Raw genomic sequence first — 20,686 nt, 5'->3', positions numbered from 1 at the left:
ATTGTTGTGTAGGAGTGTAGAGTTCCAAATTTGATTTGTAACCACGAATGTATTCCTTAGTCGTCTCGTCTCGTCCCGCAGACGTTTGTCGTGCTTGCGCTGTCATATGGACCACGACCCGAGCGGCAGCGAGCGGCAGTCGAGCAAAGTCGGGACAAGTCGGGACGGGGACAGGGACAGGGATAGGAATGGTGCGAATGCACTGCAAACTACGCAGACACCTGGTGTGAGGCGAGGCGAGGCGAGGCGAGGAAGCCCACATCGCTACCAGTGGCGCCCTCCAGCACGACACTGCCACACCCCGCACAGGCCCTCCGCTGAACACCAGGGACAAGATGCGTCCTCCGCTAGTGTCGAAGGCTGCACGCGCCCAGCGAATGACAGGGGGTGCAACGAGCAGCAGTGCGTCTCACACACGCGGCGGTGCGCCCGCCAATTCGGCCGTCGCTCTGCTGGGACGCCGGGCGCGCCTCCCCGCGCCGTCCTCGAGGAACTGGCGGTTGCGGAAGGAAGCGCTTTCGTCAAATGCGGCCGAAAACTAACATTTTGTGTGTTGGGAGAAAAGCCGAACGCGAATTCTGCCGTGCTCCTACATTAGATGAGCGCCAACGGCCATACCATGATGAATACACCGGTTCTCGTCCGATCACCGTAGTTAAGCATCATCGGGCCCGGCTAGTACTTGGATGGGTGACCGCCTGGGAAACCCGGGTGCTGTTGGCTCCCTTCCTTTTGTTTTTTCGTTATGTCGCCAGCCCAATTTTCAAACTACCTTTCTGTTGTGACAAAGATGCTTCCTTAAGCCTTTTAAACTACTGTAATGGTACGAAAATGCAGTAATTAACTCAGTTTGAGGGAGAATGTGCTAACCAAGTTTGCCAAGAAGACTTTGAAAACGACAAAACAGTACGAATCGGCAGGTGATTTCTGAAATACGTCACCGCCTATTGTTGTGTAGGAGTGTAGAGTTCCAAATTTGATTTGTAACCACGAATGTATTCCTTAGTCGTCTCGTCTCGTCCCGCAGACGTTTGTCGTGCTTGCGCTGTCATATGGACCACGACCCGAGCGGCAGCGAGCGGCAGTCGAGCAAAGTCGGGACAAGTCGGGACGGGGACAGGGACAGGGATAGGAATGGTGCGAATGCACTGCAAACTACGCAGACACCTGGTGTGAGGCGAGGCGAGGCGAGGCGAGGCGAGGAAGCCCACATCGCTACCAGTGGCGCCCTCCAGCACGACACTGCCACACCCCGCACAGGCGCTCCGCTGAACACCAGGGACAAGATGCGTCCTCCGCTAGTGTCGAAGGCTGCACGCGCCCAGCGAATGACAGGGGGTGCAACGAGCAGCAGTGCGTCTCACACAAGCGGCGGTGCGCCCGCCAATTTGGCCGTCGCTCTGCTGGGACGCCGGGCGCGCCTCCCCGCGCCGTCCTCGAGGAACTGGCGGTTGCGGAAGGAAGCGCTTTCGTCAAATGCGGCCGAAAACTAACATTTTGTGTGTTGGGAGAAAAGCCGAACGCGAATTCTGCCGTGCTCCTACATTAGATGAGCGCCAACGGCCATACCATGATGAATACACCGGTTCTCGTCCGATCACCGTAGTTAAGCATCATCGGGCCCGGCTAGTACTTGGATGGGTGACCGCCTGGGAAACCCGGGTGCTGTTGGCTCCCTTCCTTTTGTTTTTTTGTTATGTCGCCAGCCCAATTTTCAAACTACCTTTCTGTTGTGACAAAGATGCTTCCTTAAGCCTTTTAAACTACTGTAATGGTACGAAAATGCAGTAATTAACTCAGTTTGAGGGAGAATGTGCTAACCAAGTTTGCCAAGAAGACTTTGAAAACGACAAAACAGTACGAATCGGCAGGTGATTTCTGAAATACGTCACCGCCTATTGTTGTGTAGGAGTGTAGAGTTCCAAATTTGATTTGTAACCACGAATGTATTCCTTAGTCGTCTCGTCTCGTCCCGCAGACGTTTGTCGTGCTTGCGCTGTCATATGGACCACGACCCGAGCGGCAGCGAGCGGCAGTCGAGCAAAGTCGGGACAAGTCGGGACGGGGACAGGGACAGGGATAGGAATGGTGCGAATGCACTGCAAACTACGCAGACACCTGGTGTGAGGCGAGGCGAGGCGAGGCGAGGCGAGGAAGCCCACATCGCTACCAGTGGCGCCCTCCAGCACGACACTGCCACACCCCGCACAGGCGCTCCGCTGAACACCAGGGACAAGATGCGTCCTCCGCTAGTGTCGAAGGCTGCACGCGCCCAGCGAATGACAGGGGGTGCAACGAGCAGCAGTGCGTCTCACACAAGCGGCGGTGCGCCCGCCAATTTGGCCGTCGCTCTGCTGGGACGCCGGGCGCGCCTCCCCGCGCCGTCCTCGAGGAACTGGCGGTTGCGGAAGGAAGCGCTTTCGTCAAATGCGGCCGAAAACTAACATTTTGTGTGTTGGGAGAAAAGCCGAACGCGAATTCTGCCGTGCTCCTACATTAGATGAGCGCCAACGGCCATACCATGATGAATACACCGGTTCTCGTCCGATCACCGTAGTTAAGCATCATCGGGCCCGGCTAGTACTTGGATGGGTGACCGCCTGGGAAACCCGGGTGCTGTTGGCTCCCTTCCTTTTGTTTTTTTGTTATGTCGCCAGCCCAATTTTCAAACTACCTTTCTGTTGTGACAAAGATGCTTCCTTAAGCCTTTTAAACTACTGTAATGGTACGAAAATGCAGTAATTAACTCAGTTTGAGGGAGAATGTGCTAACCAAGTTTGCCAAGAAGACTTTGAAAACGACAAAACAGTACGAATCGGCAGGTGATTTCTGAAATACGTCACCGCCTATTGTTGTGTAGGAGTGTAGAGTTCCAAATTTGATTTGTAACCACGAATGTATTCCTTAGTCGTCTCGTCTCGTCCCGCAGACGTTTGTCGTGCTTGCGCTGTCATATGGACCACGACCCGAGCGGCAGCGAGCGGCAGTCGAGCAAAGTCGGGACAAGTCGGGACGGGGACAGGGACAGGGATAGGAATGGTGCGAATGCACTGCAAACTACGCAGACACCTGGTGTGAGGCGAGGCGAGGCGAGGCGAGGCGAGGAAGCCCACATCGCTACCAGTGGCGCCCTCCAGCACGACACTGCCACACCCCGCACAGGCGCTCCGCTGAACACCAGGGACAAGATGCGTCCTCCGCTAGTGTCGAAGGCTGCACGCGCCCAGCGAATGACAGGGGGTGCAACGAGCAGCAGTGCGTCTCACACAAGCGGCGGTGCGCCCGCCAATTTGGCCGTCGCTCTGCTGGGACGCCGGGCGCGCCTCCCCGCGCCGTCCTCGAGGAACTGGCGGTTGCGGAAGGAAGCGCTTTCGTCAAATGCGGCCGAAAACTAACATTTTGTGTGTTGGGAGAAAAGCCGAACGCGAATTCTGCCGTGCTCCTACATTAGATGAGCGCCAACGGCCATACCATGATGAATACACCGGTTCTCGTCCGATCACCGTAGTTAAGCATCATCGGGCCCGGCTAGTACTTGGATGGGTGACCGCCTGGGAAACCCGGGTGCTGTTGGCTCCCTTCCTTTTGTTTTTTTGTTATGTCGCCAGCCCAATTTTCAAACTACCTTTCTGTTGTGACAAAGATGCTTCCTTAAGCCTTTTAAACTACTGTAATGGTACGAAAATGCAGTAATTAACTCAGTTTGAGGGAGAATGTGCTAACCAAGTTTGCCAAGAAGACTTTGAAAACGACAAAACAGTACGAATCGGCAGGTGATTTCTGAAATACGTCACCGCCTATTGTTGTGTAGGAGTGTAGAGTTCCAAATTTGATTTGTAACCACGAATGTATTCCTTAGTCGTCTCGTCTCGTCCCGCAGACGTTTGTCGTGCTTGCGCTGTCATATGGACCACGACCCGAGCGGCAGCGAGCGGCAGTCGAGCAAAGTCGGGACAAGTCGGGACGGGGACAGGGACAGGGATAGGAATGGTGCGAATGCACTGCAAACTACGCAGACACCTGGTGTGAGGCGAGGCGAGGCGAGGCGAGGCGAGGAAGCCCACATCGCTACCAGTGGCGCCCTCCAGCACGACACTGCCACACCCCGCACAGGCGCTCCGCTGAACACCAGGGACAAGATGCGTCCTCCGCTAGTGTCGAAGGCTGCACGCGCCCAGCGAATGACAGGGGGTGCAACGAGCAGCAGTGCGTCTCACACAAGCGGCGGTGCGCCCGCCAATTTGGCCGTCGCTCTGCTGGGACGCCGGGCGCGCCTCCCCGCGCCGTCCTCGAGGAACTGGCGGTTGCGGAAGGAAGCGCTTTCGTCAAATGCGGCCGAAAACTAACATTTTGTGTGTTGGGAGAAAAGCCGAACGCGAATTCTGCCGTGCTCCTACATTAGATGAGCGCCAACGGCCATACCATGATGAATACACCGGTTCTCGTCCGATCACCGTAGTTAAGCATCATCGGGCCCGGCTAGTACTTGGATGGGTGACCGCCTGGGAAACCCGGGTGCTGTTGGCTCCCTTCCTTTTGTTTTTTTGTTATGTCGCCAGCCCAATTTTCAAACTACCTTTCTGTTGTGACAAAGATGCTTCCTTAAGCCTTTTAAACTACTGTAATGGTACGAAAATGCAGTAATTAACTCAGTTTGAGGGAGAATGTGCTAACCAAGTTTGCCAAGAAGACTTTGAAAACGACAAAACAGTACGAATCGGCAGGTGATTTCTGAAATACGTCACCGCCTATTGTTGTGTAGGAGTGTAGAGTTCCAAATTTGATTTGTAACCACGAATGTATTCCTTAGTCGTCTCGTCTCGTCCCGCAGACGTTTGTCGTGCTTGCGCTGTCATATGGACCACGACCCGAGCGGCAGCGAGCGGCAGTCGAGCAAAGTCGGGACAAGTCGGGACGGGGACAGGGACAGGGATAGGAATGGTGCGAATGCACTGCAAACTACGCAGACACCTGGTGTGAGGCGAGGCGAGGCGAGGCGAGGAAGCCCACATCGCTACCAGTGGCGCCCTCCAGCACGACACTGCCACACCCCGCACAGGCGCTCCGCTGAACACCAGGGACAAGATGCGTCCTCCGCTAGTGTCGAAGGCTGCACGCGCCCAGCGAATGACAGGGGGTGCAACGAGCAGCAGTGCGTCTCACACAAGCGGCGGTGCGCCCGCCAATTTGGCCGTCGCTCTGCTGGGACGCCGGGCGCGCCTCCCCGCGCCGTCCTCGAGGAACTGGCGGTTGCGGAAGGAAGCGCTTTCGTCAAATGCGGCCGAAAACTAACATTTTGTGTGTTGGGAGAAAAGCCGAACGCGAATTCTGCCGTGCTCCTACATTAGATGAGCGCCAACGGCCATACCATGATGAATACACCGGTTCTCGTCCGATCACCGTAGTTAAGCATCATCGGGCCCGGCTAGTACTTGGATGGGTGACCGCCTGGGAAACCCGGGTGCTGTTGGCTCCCTTCCTTTTGTTTTTTTGTTATGTCGCCAGCCCAATTTTCAAACTACCTTTCTGTTGTGACAAAGATGCTTCCTTAAGCCTTTTAAACTACTGTAATGGTACGAAAATGCAGTAATTAACTCAGTTTGAGGGAGAATGTGCTAACCAAGTTTGCCAAGAAGACTTTGAAAACGACAAAACAGTACGAATCGGCAGGTGATTTCTGAAATACGTCACCGCCTATTGTTGTGTAGGAGTGTAGAGTTCCAAATTTGATTTGTAACCACGAATGTATTCCTTAGTCGTCTCGTCTCGTCCCGCAGACGTTTGTCGTGCTTGCGCTGTCATATGGACCACGACCCGAGCGGCAGCGAGCGGCAGTCGAGCAAAGTCGGGACAAGTCGGGACGGGGACAGGGACAGGGATAGGAATGGTGCGAATGCACTGCAAACTACGCAGACACCTGGTGTGAGGCGAGGCGAGGCGAGGCGAGGAAGCCCACATCGCTACCAGTGGCGCCCTCCAGCACGACACTGCCACACCCCGCACAGGCCCTCCGCTGAACACCAGGGACAAGATGCGTCCTCCGCTAGTGTCGAAGGCTGCACGCGCCCAGCGAATGACAGGGGGTGCAACGAGCAGCAGTGCGTCTCACACACGCGGCGGTGCGCCCGCCAATTCGGCCGTCGCTCTGCTGGGACGCCGGGCGCGCCTCCCCGCGCCGTCCTCGAGGAACTGGCGGTTGCGGAAGGAAGCGCTTTCGTCAAATGCGGCCGAAAACTAACATTTTGTGTGTTGGGAGAAAAGCCGAACGCGAATTCTGCCGTGCTCCTACATTAGATGAGCGCCAACGGCCATACCATGATGAATACACCGGTTCTCGTCCGATCACCGTAGTTAAGCATCATCGGGCCCGGCTAGTACTTGGATGGGTGACCGCCTGGGAAACCCGGGTGCTGTTGGCTCCCTTCCTTTTGTTTTTTTGTTATGTCGCCAGCCCAATTTTCAAACTACCTTTCTGTTGTGACAAAGATGCTTCCTTAAGCCTTTTAAACTACTGTAATGGTACGAAAATGCAGTAATTAACTCAGTTTGAGGGAGAATGTGCTAACCAAGTTTGCCAAGAAGACTTTGAAAACGACAAAACAGTACGAATCGGCAGGTGATTTCTGAAATACGTCACCGCCTATTGTTGTGTAGGAGTGTAGAGTTCCAAATTTGATTTGTAACCACGAATGTATTCCTTAGTCGTCTCGTCTCGTCCCGCAGACGTTTGTCGTGCTTGCGCTGTCATATGGACCACGACCCGAGCGGCAGCGAGCGGCAGTCGAGCAAAGTCGGGACAAGTCGGGACGGGGACAGGGACAGGGATAGGAATGGTGCGAATGCACTGCAAACTACGCAGACACCTGGTGTGAGGCGAGGCGAGGCGAGGCGAGGCGAGGAAGCCCACATCGCTACCAGTGGCGCCCTCCAGCACGACACTGCCACACCCCGCACAGGCGCTCCGCTGAACACCAGGGACAAGATGCGTCCTCCGCTAGTGTCGAAGGCTGCACGCGCCCAGCGAATGACAGGGGGTGCAACGAGCAGCAGTGCGTCTCACACAAGCGGCGGTGCGCCCGCCAATTTGGCCGTCGCTCTGCTGGGACGCCGGGCGCGCCTCCCCGCGCCGTCCTCGAGGAACTGGCGGTTGCGGAAGGAAGCGCTTTCGTCAAATGCGGCCGAAAACTAACATTTTGTGTGTTGGGAGAAAAGCCGAACGCGAATTCTGCCGTGCTCCTACATTAGATGAGCGCCAACGGCCATACCATGATGAATACACCGGTTCTCGTCCGATCACCGTAGTTAAGCATCATCGGGCCCGGCTAGTACTTGGATGGGTGACCGCCTGGGAAACCCGGGTGCTGTTGGCTCCCTTCCTTTTGTTTTTTTGTTATGTCGCCAGCCCAATTTTCAAACTACCTTTCTGTTGTGACAAAGATGCTTCCTTAAGCCTTTTAAACTACTGTAATGGTACGAAAATGCAGTAATTAACTCAGTTTGAGGGAGAATGTGCTAACCAAGTTTGCCAAGAAGACTTTGAAAACGACAAAACAGTACGAATCGGCAGGTGATTTCTGAAATACGTCACCGCCTATTGTTGTGTAGAAGTGTAGAGTTCCAAATTTGATTTGTAACCACGAATGTATTCCTTAGTCGTCTCGTCTCGTCCCGCAGACGTTTGTCGTGCTTGCGCTGTCATATGGACCACGACCCGAGCGGCAGCGAGCGGCAGTCGAGCAAAGTCGGGACAAGTCGGGACGGGGACAGGGACAGGGATAGGAATGGTGCGAATGCACTGCAAACTACGCAGACACCTGGTGTGAGGCGAGGCGAGGCGAGGCGAGGAAGCCCACATCGCTACCAGTGGCGCCCTCCAGCACGACACTGCCACACCCCGCACAGGCCCTCCGCTGAACACCAGGGACAAGATGCGTCCTCCGCTAGTGTCGAAGGCTGCACGCGCCCAGCGAATGACAGGGGGTGCAACGAGCAGCAGTGCGTCTCACACACGCGGCGGTGCGCCCGCCAATTCGGCCGTCGCTCTGCTGGGACGCCGGGCGCGCCTCCCCGCGCCGTCCTCGAGGAACTGGCGGTTGCGGAAGGAAGCGCTTTCGTCAAATGCGGCCGAAAACTAACATTTTGTGTGTTGGGAGAAAAGCCGAACGCGAATTCTGCCGTGCTCCTACATTAGATGAGCGCCAACGGCCATACCATGATGAATACACCGGTTCTCGTCCGATCACCGTAGTTAAGCATCATCGGGCCCGGCTAGTACTTGGATGGGTGACCGCCTGGGAAACCCGGGTGCTGTTGGCTCCCTTCCTTTTGTTTTTTCGTTATGTCGCCAGCCCAATTTTCAAACTACCTTTCTGTTGTGACAAAGATGCTTCCTTAAGCCTTTTAAACTACTGTAATGGTACGAAAATGCAGTAATTAACTCAGTTTGAGGGAGAATGTGCTAACCAAGTTTGCCAAGAAGACTTTGAAAACGACAAAACAGTACGAATCGGCAGGTGATTTCTGAAATACGTCACCGCCTATTGTTGTGTAGGAGTGTAGAGTTCCAAATTTGATTTGTAACCACGAATGTATTCCTTAGTCGTCTCGTCTCGTCCCGCAGACGTTTGTCGTGCTTGCGCTGTCATATGGACCACGACCCGAGCGGCAGCGAGCGGCAGTCGAGCAAAGTCGGGACAAGTCGGGACGGGGACAGGGACAGGGATAGGAATGGTGCGAATGCACTGCAAACTACGCAGACACCTGGTGTGAGGCGAGGCGAGGCGAGGCGAGGCGAGGAAGCCCACATCGCTACCAGTGGCGCCCTCCAGCACGACACTGCCACACCCCGCACAGGCGCTCCGCTGAACACCAGGGACAAGATGCGTCCTCCGCTAGTGTCGAAGGCTGCACGCGCCCAGCGAATGACAGGGGGTGCAACGAGCAGCAGTGCGTCTCACACAAGCGGCGGTGCGCCCGCCAATTTGGCCGTCGCTCTGCTGGGACGCCGGGCGCGCCTCCCCGCGCCGTCCTCGAGGAACTGGCGGTTGCGGAAGGAAGCGCTTTCGTCAAATGCGGCCGAAAACTAACATTTTGTGTGTTGGGAGAAAAGCCGAACGCGAATTCTGCCGTGCTCCTACATTAGATGAGCGCCAACGGCCATACCATGATGAATACACCGGTTCTCGTCCGATCACCGTAGTTAAGCATCATCGGGCCCGGCTAGTACTTGGATGGGTGACCGCCTGGGAAACCCGGGTGCTGTTGGCTCCCTTCCTTTTGTTTTTTTGTTATGTCGCCAGCCCAATTTTCAAACTACCTTTCTGTTGTGACAAAGATGCTTCCTTAAGCCTTTTAAACTACTGTAATGGTACGAAAATGCAGTAATTAACTCAGTTTGAGGGAGAATGTGCTAACCAAGTTTGCCAAGAAGACTTTGAAAACGACAAAACAGTACGAATCGGCAGGTGATTTCTGAAATACGTCACCGCCTATTGTTGTGTAGGAGTGTAGAGTTCCAAATTTGATTTGTAACCACGAATGTATTCCTTAGTCGTCTCGTCTCGTCCCGCAGACGTTTGTCGTGCTTGCGCTGTCATATGGACCACGACCCGAGCGGCAGCGAGCGGCAGTCGAGCAAAGTCGGGACAAGTCGGGACGGGGACAGGGACAGGGATAGGAATGGTGCGAATGCACTGCAAACTACGCAGACACCTGGTGTGAGGCGAGGCGAGGCGAGGCGAGGAAGCCCACATCGCTACCAGTGGCGCCCTCCAGCACGACACTGCCACACCCCGCACAGGCCCTCCGCTGAACACCAGGGACAAGATGCGTCCTCCGCTAGTGTCGAAGGCTGCACGCGCCCAGCGAATGACAGGGGGTGCAACGAGCAGCAGTGCGTCTCACACACGCGGCGGTGCGCCCGCCAATTCGGCCGTCGCTCTGCTGGGACGCCGGGCGCGCCTCCCCGCGCCGTCCTCGAGGAACTGGCGGTTGCGGAAGGAAGCGCTTTCGTCAAATGCGGCCGAAAACTAACATTTTGTGTGTTGGGAGAAAAGCCGAACGCGAATTCTGCCGTGCTCCTACATTAGATGAGCGCCAACGGCCATACCATGATGAATACACCGGTTCTCGTCCGATCACCGTAGTTAAGCATCATCGGGCCCGGCTAGTACTTGGATGGGTGACCGCCTGGGAAACCCGGGTGCTGTTGGCTCCCTTCCTTTTGTTTTTTCGTTATGTCGCCAGCCCAATTTTCAAACTACCTTTCTGTTGTGACAAAGATGCTTCCTTAAGCCTTTTAAACTACTGTAATGGTACGAAAATGCAGTAATTAACTCAGTTTGAGGGAGAATGTGCTAACCAAGTTTGCCAAGAAGACTTTGAAAACGACAAAACAGTACGAATCGGCAGGTGATTTCTGAAATACGTCACCGCCTATTGTTGTGTAGGAGTGTAGAGTTCCAAATTTGATTTGTAACCACGAATGTATTCCTTAGTCGTCTCGTCTCGTCCCGCAGACGTTTGTCGTGCTTGCGCTGTCATATGGACCACGACCCGAGCGGCAGCGAGCGGCAGTCGAGCAAAGTCGGGACAAGTCGGGACGGGGACAGGGACAGGGATAGGAATGGTGCGAATGCACTGCAAACTACGCAGACACCTGGTGTGAGGCGAGGCGAGGCGAGGCGAGGAAGCCCACATCGCTACCAGCGGCGCCCTCCAGCACGACACTGCCACACCCCGCACAGGCCCTCCGCTGAACACCAGGGACAAGATGCGTCCTCCGCTAGTGTCGAAGGCTGCACGCGCCCAGCGAATGACAGGGGGTGCAACGAGCAGCAGTGCGTCTCACACACGCGGCGGTGCGCCCGCCAATTCGGCCGTCGCTCTGCTGGGACGCCGGGCGCGCCTCCCCGCGCCGTCCTCGAGGAACTGGCGGTTGCGGAAGGAAGCGCTTTCGTCAAATGCGGCCGAAAACTAACATTTTGTGTGTTGGGAGAAAAGCCGAACGCGAATTCTGCCGTGCTCCTACATTAGATGAGCGCCAACGGCCATACCATGATGAATACACCGGTTCTCGTCCGATCACCGTAGTTAAGCATCATCGGGCCCGGCTAGTACTTGGATGGGTGACCGCCTGGGAAACCCGGGTGCTGTTGGCTCCCTTCCTTTTGTTTTTTCGTTATGTCGCCAGCCCAATTTTCAAACTACCTTTCTGTTGTGACAAAGATGCTTCCTTAAGCCTTTTAAACTACTGTAATGGTACGAAAATGCAGTAATTAACTCAGTTTGAGGGAGAATGTGCTAACCAAGTTTGCCAAGAAGACTTTGAAAACGACAAAACAGTACGAATCGGCAGGTGATTTCTGAAATACGTCACCGCCTATTGTTGTGTAGGAGTGTAGAGTTCCAAATTTGATTTGTAACCACGAATGTATTCCTTAGTCGTCTCGTCTCGTCCCGCAGACGTTTGTCGTGCTTGCGCTGTCATATGGACCACGACCCGAGCGGCAGCGAGCGGCAGTCGAGCAAAGTCGGGACAAGTCGGGACGGGGACAGGGACAGGGATAGGAATGGTGCGAATGCACTGCAAACTACGCAGACACCTGGTGTGAGGCGAGGCGAGGCGAGGCGAGGCGAGGAAGCCCACATCGCTACCAGTGGCGCCCTCCAGCACGACACTGCCACACCCCGCACAGGCGCTCCGCTGAACACCAGGGACAAGATGCGTCCTCCGCTAGTGTCGAAGGCTGCACGCGCCCAGCGAATGACAGGGGGTGCAACGAGCAGCAGTGCGTCTCACACACGCGGCGGTGCGCCCGCCAATTTGGCCGTCGCTCTGCTGGGACGCCGGGCGCGCCTCCCCGCGCCGTCCTCGAGGAACTGGCGGTTGCGGAAGGAAGCGCTTTCGTCAAATGCGGCCGAAAACTAACATTTTGTGTGTTGGGAGAAAAGCCGAACGCGAATTCTGCCGTGCTCCTACATTAGATGAGCGCCAACGGCCATACCATGATGAATACACCGGTTCTCGTCCGATCACCGTAGTTAAGCATCATCGGGCCCGGCTAGTACTTGGATGGGTGACCGCCTGGGAAACCCGGGTGCTGTTGGCTCCCTTCCTTTTGTTTTTTTGTTATGTCGCCAGCCCAATTTTCAAACTACCTTTCTGTTGTGACAAAGATGCTTCCTTAAGCCTTTTAAACTACTGTAATGGTACGAAAATGCAGTAATTAACTCAGTTTGAGGGAGAATGTGCTAACCAAGTTTGCCAAGAAGACTTTGAAAACGACAAAGCAGTACGAATCGGCAGGTGATTTCTGAAATACGTCACCGCCTATTGTTGTGTAGGAGTGTAGAGTTCCAAATTTGATTTGTAACCACGAATGTATTCCTTAGTCGTCTCGTCTCGTCCCGCAGACGTTTGTCGTGCTTGCGCTGTCATATGGACCACGACCCGAGCGGCAGCGAGCGGCAGTCGAGCAAAGTCGGGACAAGTCGGGACGGGGACAGGGACAGGGATAGGAATGGTGCGAATGCACTGCAAACTACGCAGACACCTGGTGTGAGGCGAGGCGAGGCGAGGAAGCCCACATCGCTACCAGTGGCGCCCTCCAGCATGACACTGCCACACCCCGCACAGGCCCTCCGCTGAACACCAGGGACAAGATGCGTCCTCCGCTAGTGTCGAAGGCTGCACGCGCCCAGCGAATGACAGGGGGTGCAACGAGCAGCAGTGCGTCTCACACACGCGGCGGTGCGCCCGCCAATTCGGCCGTCGCTCTGCTGGGACGCCGGGCGCGCCTCCCCGCGCCGTCCTCGAGGAACTGGCGGTTGCGGAAGGAAGCGCTTTCGTCAAATGCGGCCGAAAACTAACATTTTGTGTGTTGGGAGAAAAGCCGAACGTGAATTCTGCCGTGCTCCTACATTAGACGAGCGCCAACGGCCATACCATGATGAATACACCGGTTCTCGTCCGATCACCGAAGTTAAGCATCATCGGGCCCGGATAGTACTTGGATGGGTGACCGCCTGGGAAACCCGGGTGCTGTTGGCTCCCTTCCTTTTGTTTTTTTGTTATGTCGCCAGCCCAATTTTCAAACTACCTTTCTGTTGTGACAAAGATGCTTCCTTAAGCCTTTTAAACTACTGTAATGGTACGAAAATGCAGTAATTAACTCAGTTTGAGGGAGAATGTGCTAACCAAGTTTGCCAAGAAGACTTTGAAAACGACAAAGCAGTACGAATCGGCAGGTGATTTCTGAAATACGTCACCGCCTATTGTTGTGTAGGAGTGTAGAGTTCCAAATTTGATTTGTAACCACGAATGTATTCCTTAGTCGTCTCGTCTCGTCCCGCAGACGTTTGTCGTGCTTGCGCTGTCATATGGACCACGACCCGAGCGGCAGCGAGCGGCAGTCGAGCAAAGTCGGGACAAGTCGGGACGGGGACAGGGACAGGGATAGGAATGGTGCGAATGCACTGCAAACTACGCAGACACCTGGTGTGAGGCGAGGCGCGGCGAGGCGAGGAAGCCCACATCGCTACCAGCGGCGCCCTCCAGCACGACACTGCCACACCCCGCACAGGCCCTCCGCTGAACACCAGGGACAAGATGCGTCCTCCGCTAGTGTCGAAGGCTGCACGCGCCCAGCGAATGACAGGGGGTGCAACGAGCAGCAGTGCGTCTCACACACGCGGCGGTGCGCCCGCCAATTCGGCCGTCGCTCTGCTGGGACGCCGGGCGCGCCTCCCCGCGCCGTCCTCGAGGAACTGGCGGTTGCGGAAGGAAGCGCTTTCGTCAAATGCGGCCGAAAACTAACATTTTGTGTGTTGGGAGAAAAGCCGAACGCGAATTCTGCCGTGCTCCTACATTAGATGAGCGCCAACGGCCATACCATGATGAATACACCGGTTCTCGTCCGATCACCGTAGTTAAGCATCATCGGGCCCGGCTAGTACTTGGATGGGTGACCGCCTGGGAAACCCGGGTGCTGTTGGCTCCCTTCCTTTTGTTTTTTCGTTATGTCGCCAGCCCAATTTTCAAACTACCTTTCTGTTGTGACAAAGATGCTTCCTTAAGCCTTTTAAACTACTGTAATGGTACGAAAATGCAGTAATTAACTCAGTTTGAGGGAGAATGTGCTAACCAAGTTTGCCAAGAAGACTTTGAAAACGACAAAACAGTACGAATCGGCAGGTGATTTCTGAAATACGTCACCGCCTATTGTTGTGTAGGAGTGTAGAGTTCCAAATTTGATTTGTAACCACGAATGTATTCCTTAGTCGTCTCGTCTCGTCCCGCAGACGTTTGTCGTGCTTGCGCTGTCATATGGACCACGACCCGAGCGGCAGCGAGCGGCAGTCGAGCAAAGTCGGGACAAGTCGGGACGGGGACAGGGACAGGGATAGGAATGGTGCGAATGCACTGCAAACTACGCAGACACCTGGTGTGAGGCGAGGCGAGGCGAGGCGAGGCGAGGAAGCCCACATCGCTACCAGTGGCGCCCTCCAGCACGACACTGCCACACCCCGCACAGGCGCTCCGCTGAACACCAGGGACAAGATGCGTCCTCCGCTAGTGTCGAAGGCTGCACGCGCCCAGCGAATGACAGGGGGTGCAACGAGCAGCAGTGCGTCTCACACACGCGGCGGTGCGCCCGCCAATTTGGCCGTCGCTCTGCTGGGACGCCGGGCGCGCCTCCCCGCGCCGTCCTCGAGGAACTGGCGGTTGCGGAAGGAAGCGCTTTCGTCAAATGCGGCCGAAAACTAACATTTTGTGTGTTGGGAGAAAAGCCGAACGCGAATTCTGCCGTGCTCCTACATTAGATGAGCGCCAACGGCCATACCATGATGAATACACCGGTTCTCGTCCGATCACCGTAGTTAAGCATCATCGGGCCCGGCTAGTACTTGGATGGGTGACCGCCTGGGAAACCCGGGTGCTGTTGGCTCCCTTCCTTTTGTTTTTTTGTTATGTCGCCAGCCCAATTTTCAAACTACCTTTCTGTTGTGACAAAGATGCTTCCTTAAGCCTTTTAAACTACTGTAATGGTACGAAAATGCAGTAATTAACTCAGTTTGAGGGAGAATGTGCTAACCAAGTTTGCCAAGAAGACTTTGAAAACGACAAAGCAGTACGAATCGGCAGGTGATTTCTGAAATACGTCACCGCCTATTGTTGTGTAGGAGTGTAGAGTTCCAAATTTGATTTGTAACCACGAATGTATTCCTTAGTCGTCTCGTCTCGTCCCGCAGACGTTTGTCGTGCTTGCGCTGTCATATGGACCACGACCCGAGCGGCAGCGAGCGGCAGTCGAGCAAAGTCGGGACAAGTCGGGACGGGGACAGGGACAGGGATAGGAATGGTGCGAATGCACTGCAAACTACGCAGACACCTGGTGTGAGGCGAGGCGAGGCGAGGAAGCCCACATCGCTACCAGTGGCGCCCTCCAGCATGACACTGCCACACCCCGCACAGGCCCTCCGCTGAACACCAGGGACAAGATGCGTCCTCCGCTAGTGTCGAAGGCTGCACGCGCCCAGCGAATGACAGGGGGTGCAACGAGCAGCAGTGCGTCTCACACACGCGGCGGTGCGCCCGCCAATTCGGCCGTCGCTCTGCTGGGACGCCGGGCGCGCCTCCCCGCGCCGTCCTCGAGGAACTGGCGGTTGCGGAAGGAAGCGCTTTCGTCAAATGCGGCCGAAAACTAACATTTTGTGTGTTGGGAGAAAAGCCGAACGTGAATTCTGCCGTGCTCCTACATTAGACGAGCGCCAACGGCCATACCATGATGAATACACCGGTTCTCGTCCGATCACCGAAGTTAAGCATCATCGGGCCCGGATAGTACTTGGATGGGTGACCGCCTGGGAAACCCGGGTGCTGTTGGCTCCCTTCCTTTTGTTTTTTTGTTATGTCGCCAGCCCAATTTTCAAACTACCTTTCTGTTGTGACAAAGATGCTTCCTTAAGCCTTTTAAACTACTGTAATGGTACGAAAATGCAGTAATTAACTCAGTTTGAGGGAGAATGTGCTAACCAAGTTTGCCAAGAAGACTTTGAAAACGACAAAGCAGTACGAATCGGCAGGTGATTTCTGAAATACGTCACCGCCTATTGTTGTGTAGGAGTGTAGAGTTCCAAATTTGATTTGTAACCACGAATGTATTCCTTAGTCGTCTCGTCTCGTCCCGCAGACGTTTGTCGTGCTTGCGCTGTCATATGGACCACGACCCGAGCGGCAGCGAGCGGCAGTCGAGCAAAGTCGGGACAAGTCGGGACGGGGACAGGGACAGGGATAGGAATGGTGCGAATGCACTGCAAACTACGCAGACACCTGGTGTGAGGCGAGGCGAGGCGAGGAAGCCCACATCGCTACCAGTGGCGCCCTCCAGCATGACACTGCCACACCCCGCACAGGCCCTCCGCTGAACACCAGGGACAAGATGCGTCCTCCGCTAGTGTCGAAGGCTGCACGCGCCCAGCGAATGACAGGGGGTGCAACGAGCAGCAGTGCGTCTCACACACGCGGCGGTGCGCCCGCCAATTCGGCCGTCGCTCTGCTGGGACGCCGGGCGCGCCTCCCCGCGCCGTCCTCGAGGAACTGGCGGTTGCGGAAGGAAGCGCTTTCGTCAAATGCGGCCGAAAACTAACATTTTGTGTGTTGGGAGAAAAGCCGAACGTGAATTCTGCCGTGCTCCTACATTAGACGAGCGCCAACGGCCATACCATGATGAATACACCGGTTCTCGTCCGATCACCGAAGTTAAGCATCATCGGGCCCGGATAGTACTTGGATGGGTGACCGCCTGGGAAACCCGGGTGCTGTTGGCTCCCTTCCTTTTGTTTTTTTGTTATGTCGCCAGCCCAATTTTCAAACTACCTTTCTGTTGTGACAAAGATGCTTCCTTAAGCCTTTTAAACTACTGTAATGGTACGAAAATGCAGTAATTAACTCAGTTTGAGGGAGAATGTGCTAACCAAGTTTGCCAAGAAGACTTTGAAAACGACAAAACAGTACGAATCGGCAGGTGATTTCTGAAATACGTCACCGCCTATTGTTGTGTAGGAGTGTAGAGTTCCAAATTTGATTTGTAACCACGAATGTATTCCTTAGTCGTCTCGTCTCGTCCCGCAGACGTTTGTCGTGCTTGCGCTGTCATATGGACCACGACCCGAGCGGCAGCGAGCGGCAGTCGAGCAAAGTCGGGACAAGTCGGGACGGGGACAGGGACAGGGACAGGGATAGGAATGGTGCGAATGCACTGCAAACTACGCAGACACCTGGTGTGAGGCGAGGCGAGGCGAGGCGAGGAAGCCCACATCGCTACCAGTGGCGCCCTCCAGCACGACACTGCCACACCCCGCACAGGCCCTCCGCTGAACACCAGGGACAAGATGCGTCCTCCGCTAGTGTCGAAGGCTGCACGCGCCCAGCGAATGACAGGGGGTGCAACGAGCAGCAGTGCGTCTCACACACGCGGCGGTGCGCCCGCCAATTCGGCCGTCGCTCTGCTGGGACGCCGGGCGCGCCTCCCCGCGCCGTCCTCGAGGAACTGGCGGTTGCGGAAGGAAGCGCTTTCGTCAAATGCGGCCGAAAACTAACATTTTGTGTGTTGGGAGAAAAGCCGAACGCGAATTCTGCCGTGCTCCTACATTAGATGAGCGCCAACGGCCATACCATGATGAATACACCGGTTCTCGTCCGATCACCGTAGTTAAGCATCATCGGGCCCGGCTAGTACTTGGATGGGTGACCGCCTGGGAAACCCGGGTGCTGTTGGCTCCCTTCCTTTTGTTTTTTTGTTATGTCGCCAGCCCAATTTTCAAACTACCTTTCTGTTGTGACAAAGATGCTTCCTTAAGCCTTTTAAACTACTGTAATGGTACGAAAATGCAGTAATTAACTCAGTTTGAGGGAGAATGTGCTAACCAAGTTTGCCAAGAAGACTTTGAAAACGACAAAGCAGTACGAATCGGCAGGTGATTTCTGAAATACGTCACCGCCTATTGTTGTGTAGGAGTGTAGAGTTCCAAATTTGATTTGTAACCACGAATGTATTCCTTAGTCGTCTCGTCTCGTCCCGCAGACGTTTGTCGTGCTTGCGCTGTCATATGGACCACGACCCGAGCGGCAGCGAGCGGCAGTCGAGCAAAGTCGGGACAAGTCGGGACGGGGACAGGGACAGGGATAGGAATGGTGCGAATGCACTGCAAACTACGCAGACACCTGGTGTGAGGCGAGGCGAGGCGAGGCGAGGCGAGGAAGCCCACATCGCTACCAGTGGCGCCCTCCAGCACGACACTGCCACACCCCGCACAGGCGCTCCGCTGAACACCAGGGACAAGATGCGTCCTCCGCTAGTGTCGAAGGCTGCACGCGCCCAGCGAATGACAGGGGGTGCAACGAGCAGCAGTGCGTCTCACACACGCGGCGGTGCGCCCGCCAATTCGGCCGTCGCTCTGCTGGGACGCCGGGCGCGCCTCCCCGCGCCGTCCTCGAGGAACTGGCGGTTGCGGAAGGAAGCGCTTTCGTCAAATGCGGCCGAAAACTAACATTTTGTGTGTTGGGAGAAAAGCCGAACGCGAATTCTGCCGTGCTCCTACATTAGATGAGCGCCAACGGCCATACCATGATGAATACACCGGTTCTCGTCCGATCACCGTAGTTAAGCATCATCGGGCCCGGCTAGTACTTGGATGGGTGACCGCCTGGGAAACCCGGGTGCTGTTGGCTCCCTTCCTTTTGTTTTTTTGTTATGTCGCCAGCCCAATTTTCAAACTACCTTTGCCGGCCGCGGTGGTCTAGCGGTTCTGGCGCTGCAGTTCGGAACCGCGGGACTGCTACGGTCGCAGGTTCGAATCCTGCCTCGGGCATGGGTGTGTGTGATGTCCTTAGGTTAGTTAGGTTTAAGTAGTTCTAAGTTCTAGGGGACTTATGACCTAAGATGTTGAGTCCCATAGTGCTCAGAGCCATTTGAACCATTTGAAACTACCTTTCTGTTGTGACAAAGATGCTTCCTTAAGCCTTTTAAACTACTGTAATGGTACGAAAATGCAGTAATTAACTCAGTTTGAGGGAGAATGTGCTAACCAAGTTTGCCAAGAAGACTTTGAAAACGACAAAGCAGTACGAATCGGCAGGTGATTTCTGAAATACGTCACCGCCTATTGTTGTGTAGGAGTGTAGAGTTCCAAATTTGATTTGTAACCACGAATGTATTCCTTAGTCGTCTCGTCTCGTCCCGCAGACGTTTGTCGTGCTTGCGCTGTCATATGGACCACGACCCGAGCGGCAGCGAGCGGCAGTCGAGCAAAGTCGGGACAAGTCGGGACGGGGACAGGGACAGGGATAGGAATGGTGCGAATGCACTGCAAACTACGCAGACACCTGGTGTGAGGCGAGGCGAGGCGAGGAAGCCCACATCGCTACCAGTGGCGCCCTCCAGCATGACACTGCCACACCCCGCACAGGCCCTCCGCTGAACACCAGGGACAAGATGCGTCCTCCGCTAGTGTCGAAGGCTGCACGCGCCCAGCGAATGACAGGGGGTGCAACGAGCAGCAGTGCGTCTCACACACGCGGCGGTGCGCCCGCCAATTCGGCCGTCGCTCTGCTGGGACGCCGGGCGCGCCTCCCCGCGCCGTCCTCGAGGAACTGGCGGTTGCGGAAGGAAGCGCTTTCGTCAAATGCGGCCGAAAACTAACATTTTGTGTGTTGGGAGAAAAGCCGAACGTGAATTCTGCCGTGCTCCTACATTAGACGAGCGCCAACGGCCATACCATGATGAATACACCGGTTCTCGTCCGATCACCGAAGTTAAGCATCATCGGGCCCGGATAGTACTTGGATGGGTGACCGCCTGGGAAACCCGGGTGCTGTTGGCTCCCTTCCTTTTGTTTTTTTGTTATGTCGCCAGCCCAATTTTCAAACTACCTTTCTGTTGTGACAAAGATGCTTCCTTAAGCCTTTTAAACTACTGTAATGGTACGAAAATGCAGTAATTAACTCAGTTTGAGGGAGAATGTGCTAACCAAGTTTGCCAAGAAGACTTTGAAAACGACAAAACAGTACGAATCGGCAGGTGATTTCTGAAATACGTCACCGCCTATTGTTGTGTAGGAGTGTAGAGTTCCAAATTTGATTTGTAACCACGAATGTATTCCTTAGTCGTCTCGTCTCGTCCCGCAGACGTTTGTCGTGCTTGCGCTGTCATATGGACCACGACCCGAGCGGCAGCGAGCGGCAGTCGAGCAAAGTCGGGACAAGTCGGGACGGGGACAGGGACAGGGATAGGAATGGTGCGAATGCACTGCAAACTACGCAGACACCTGGTGTGAGGCGAGGCGAGGCGAGGCGAGGAAGCCCACATCGCTACCAGTGGCGCCCTCCAGCACGACACTGCCACACCCCGCACAGGCCCTCCGCTGAACACCAGGGACAAGATGCGTCCTCCGCTAGTGTCGAAGGCTGCACGCGCCCAGCGAATGACAGGGGGTGCAACGAGCAGCAGTGCGTCTCACACACGCGGCGGTGCGCCCGCCAATTCGGCCGTCGCTCTGCTGGGACGCCGGGCGCGCCTCCCCGCGCCGTCCTCGAGGAACTGGCGGTTGCGGAAGGAAGCGCTTTCGTCAAATGCGGCCGAAAACTAACATTTTGTGTGTTGGGAGAAAAGCCGAACGTGAATTC

The 20,686-nt window shown here is 55.4% G+C and overlaps 21 non-coding genes across 21 annotated transcripts; all 21 read left to right on the top strand.

Annotated features, from left to right (window-relative positions):
- Nucleotides 1–604: 604 nt before the first annotated feature.
- LOC126115299 (5S ribosomal RNA) lies at nt 605–723 on the top strand. The gene has a single exon (XR_007525348.1). It is a non-coding gene; the product is annotated as a 5S ribosomal RNA (ribosomal RNA).
- Nucleotides 724–1,555: 832 nt separating this feature from the next.
- On the top strand, nt 1,556–1,674 carry LOC126115298 (5S ribosomal RNA). The gene has a single exon (XR_007525347.1). It is a non-coding gene; the product is annotated as a 5S ribosomal RNA (ribosomal RNA).
- Nucleotides 1,675–2,506: 832 nt separating this feature from the next.
- On the top strand, nt 2,507–2,625 carry LOC126115297 (5S ribosomal RNA). The gene has a single exon (XR_007525346.1). It is a non-coding gene; the product is annotated as a 5S ribosomal RNA (ribosomal RNA).
- Nucleotides 2,626–3,457: 832 nt separating this feature from the next.
- LOC126115295 (5S ribosomal RNA) lies at nt 3,458–3,576 on the top strand. Its single transcript, XR_007525344.1, has one exon. It is a non-coding gene; the product is annotated as a 5S ribosomal RNA (ribosomal RNA).
- Nucleotides 3,577–4,408: 832 nt separating this feature from the next.
- LOC126115294 (5S ribosomal RNA) lies at nt 4,409–4,527 on the top strand. Its single transcript, XR_007525343.1, has one exon. It is a non-coding gene; the product is annotated as a 5S ribosomal RNA (ribosomal RNA).
- Nucleotides 4,528–5,354: 827 nt separating this feature from the next.
- On the top strand, nt 5,355–5,473 carry LOC126115293 (5S ribosomal RNA). The gene has a single exon (XR_007525342.1). It is a non-coding gene; the product is annotated as a 5S ribosomal RNA (ribosomal RNA).
- An 827-nt stretch (nt 5,474–6,300) lies between these two features.
- Nucleotides 6,301–6,419, top strand: LOC126115292 (5S ribosomal RNA). The gene has a single exon (XR_007525341.1). It is a non-coding gene; the product is annotated as a 5S ribosomal RNA (ribosomal RNA).
- An 832-nt stretch (nt 6,420–7,251) lies between these two features.
- On the top strand, nt 7,252–7,370 carry LOC126115291 (5S ribosomal RNA). The gene has a single exon (XR_007525340.1). It is a non-coding gene; the product is annotated as a 5S ribosomal RNA (ribosomal RNA).
- An 827-nt stretch (nt 7,371–8,197) lies between these two features.
- Nucleotides 8,198–8,316, top strand: LOC126115289 (5S ribosomal RNA). The gene has a single exon (XR_007525339.1). It is a non-coding gene; the product is annotated as a 5S ribosomal RNA (ribosomal RNA).
- Nucleotides 8,317–9,148: 832 nt separating this feature from the next.
- On the top strand, nt 9,149–9,267 carry LOC126115288 (5S ribosomal RNA). Its single transcript, XR_007525338.1, has one exon. It is a non-coding gene; the product is annotated as a 5S ribosomal RNA (ribosomal RNA).
- Nucleotides 9,268–10,094: 827 nt separating this feature from the next.
- On the top strand, nt 10,095–10,213 carry LOC126115287 (5S ribosomal RNA). Its single transcript, XR_007525337.1, has one exon. It is a non-coding gene; the product is annotated as a 5S ribosomal RNA (ribosomal RNA).
- Nucleotides 10,214–11,040: 827 nt separating this feature from the next.
- Nucleotides 11,041–11,159, top strand: LOC126115286 (5S ribosomal RNA). The gene has a single exon (XR_007525336.1). It is a non-coding gene; the product is annotated as a 5S ribosomal RNA (ribosomal RNA).
- An 832-nt stretch (nt 11,160–11,991) lies between these two features.
- On the top strand, nt 11,992–12,110 carry LOC126115285 (5S ribosomal RNA). Its single transcript, XR_007525335.1, has one exon. It is a non-coding gene; the product is annotated as a 5S ribosomal RNA (ribosomal RNA).
- Nucleotides 12,111–12,932: 822 nt separating this feature from the next.
- On the top strand, nt 12,933–13,051 carry LOC126115284 (5S ribosomal RNA). Its single transcript, XR_007525334.1, has one exon. It is a non-coding gene; the product is annotated as a 5S ribosomal RNA (ribosomal RNA).
- Nucleotides 13,052–13,878: 827 nt separating this feature from the next.
- On the top strand, nt 13,879–13,997 carry LOC126115283 (5S ribosomal RNA). The gene has a single exon (XR_007525333.1). It is a non-coding gene; the product is annotated as a 5S ribosomal RNA (ribosomal RNA).
- Nucleotides 13,998–14,829: 832 nt separating this feature from the next.
- LOC126115282 (5S ribosomal RNA) lies at nt 14,830–14,948 on the top strand. The gene has a single exon (XR_007525332.1). It is a non-coding gene; the product is annotated as a 5S ribosomal RNA (ribosomal RNA).
- Nucleotides 14,949–15,770: 822 nt separating this feature from the next.
- LOC126115272 (5S ribosomal RNA) lies at nt 15,771–15,889 on the top strand. The gene has a single exon (XR_007525323.1). It is a non-coding gene; the product is annotated as a 5S ribosomal RNA (ribosomal RNA).
- An 822-nt stretch (nt 15,890–16,711) lies between these two features.
- On the top strand, nt 16,712–16,830 carry LOC126115259 (5S ribosomal RNA). The gene has a single exon (XR_007525311.1). It is a non-coding gene; the product is annotated as a 5S ribosomal RNA (ribosomal RNA).
- Nucleotides 16,831–17,663: 833 nt separating this feature from the next.
- Nucleotides 17,664–17,782, top strand: LOC126115281 (5S ribosomal RNA). The gene has a single exon (XR_007525331.1). It is a non-coding gene; the product is annotated as a 5S ribosomal RNA (ribosomal RNA).
- Nucleotides 17,783–18,614: 832 nt separating this feature from the next.
- On the top strand, nt 18,615–18,733 carry LOC126115280 (5S ribosomal RNA). The gene has a single exon (XR_007525330.1). It is a non-coding gene; the product is annotated as a 5S ribosomal RNA (ribosomal RNA).
- Nucleotides 18,734–19,765: 1,032 nt separating this feature from the next.
- LOC126115247 (5S ribosomal RNA) lies at nt 19,766–19,884 on the top strand. Its single transcript, XR_007525300.1, has one exon. It is a non-coding gene; the product is annotated as a 5S ribosomal RNA (ribosomal RNA).
- The last annotated feature ends 802 nt before the right edge of the window (nt 19,885–20,686 follow it).

Source organism: Schistocerca cancellata, unplaced genomic scaffold (genome assembly GCF_023864275.1).
Source record: "Schistocerca cancellata isolate TAMUIC-IGC-003103 unplaced genomic scaffold, iqSchCanc2.1 HiC_scaffold_317, whole genome shotgun sequence".
NCBI classification, from domain to species: domain Eukaryota; kingdom Metazoa; phylum Arthropoda; class Insecta; order Orthoptera; family Acrididae; genus Schistocerca; species Schistocerca cancellata.
This window is presented reverse-complemented; position numbering and strand designations above follow the sequence as displayed.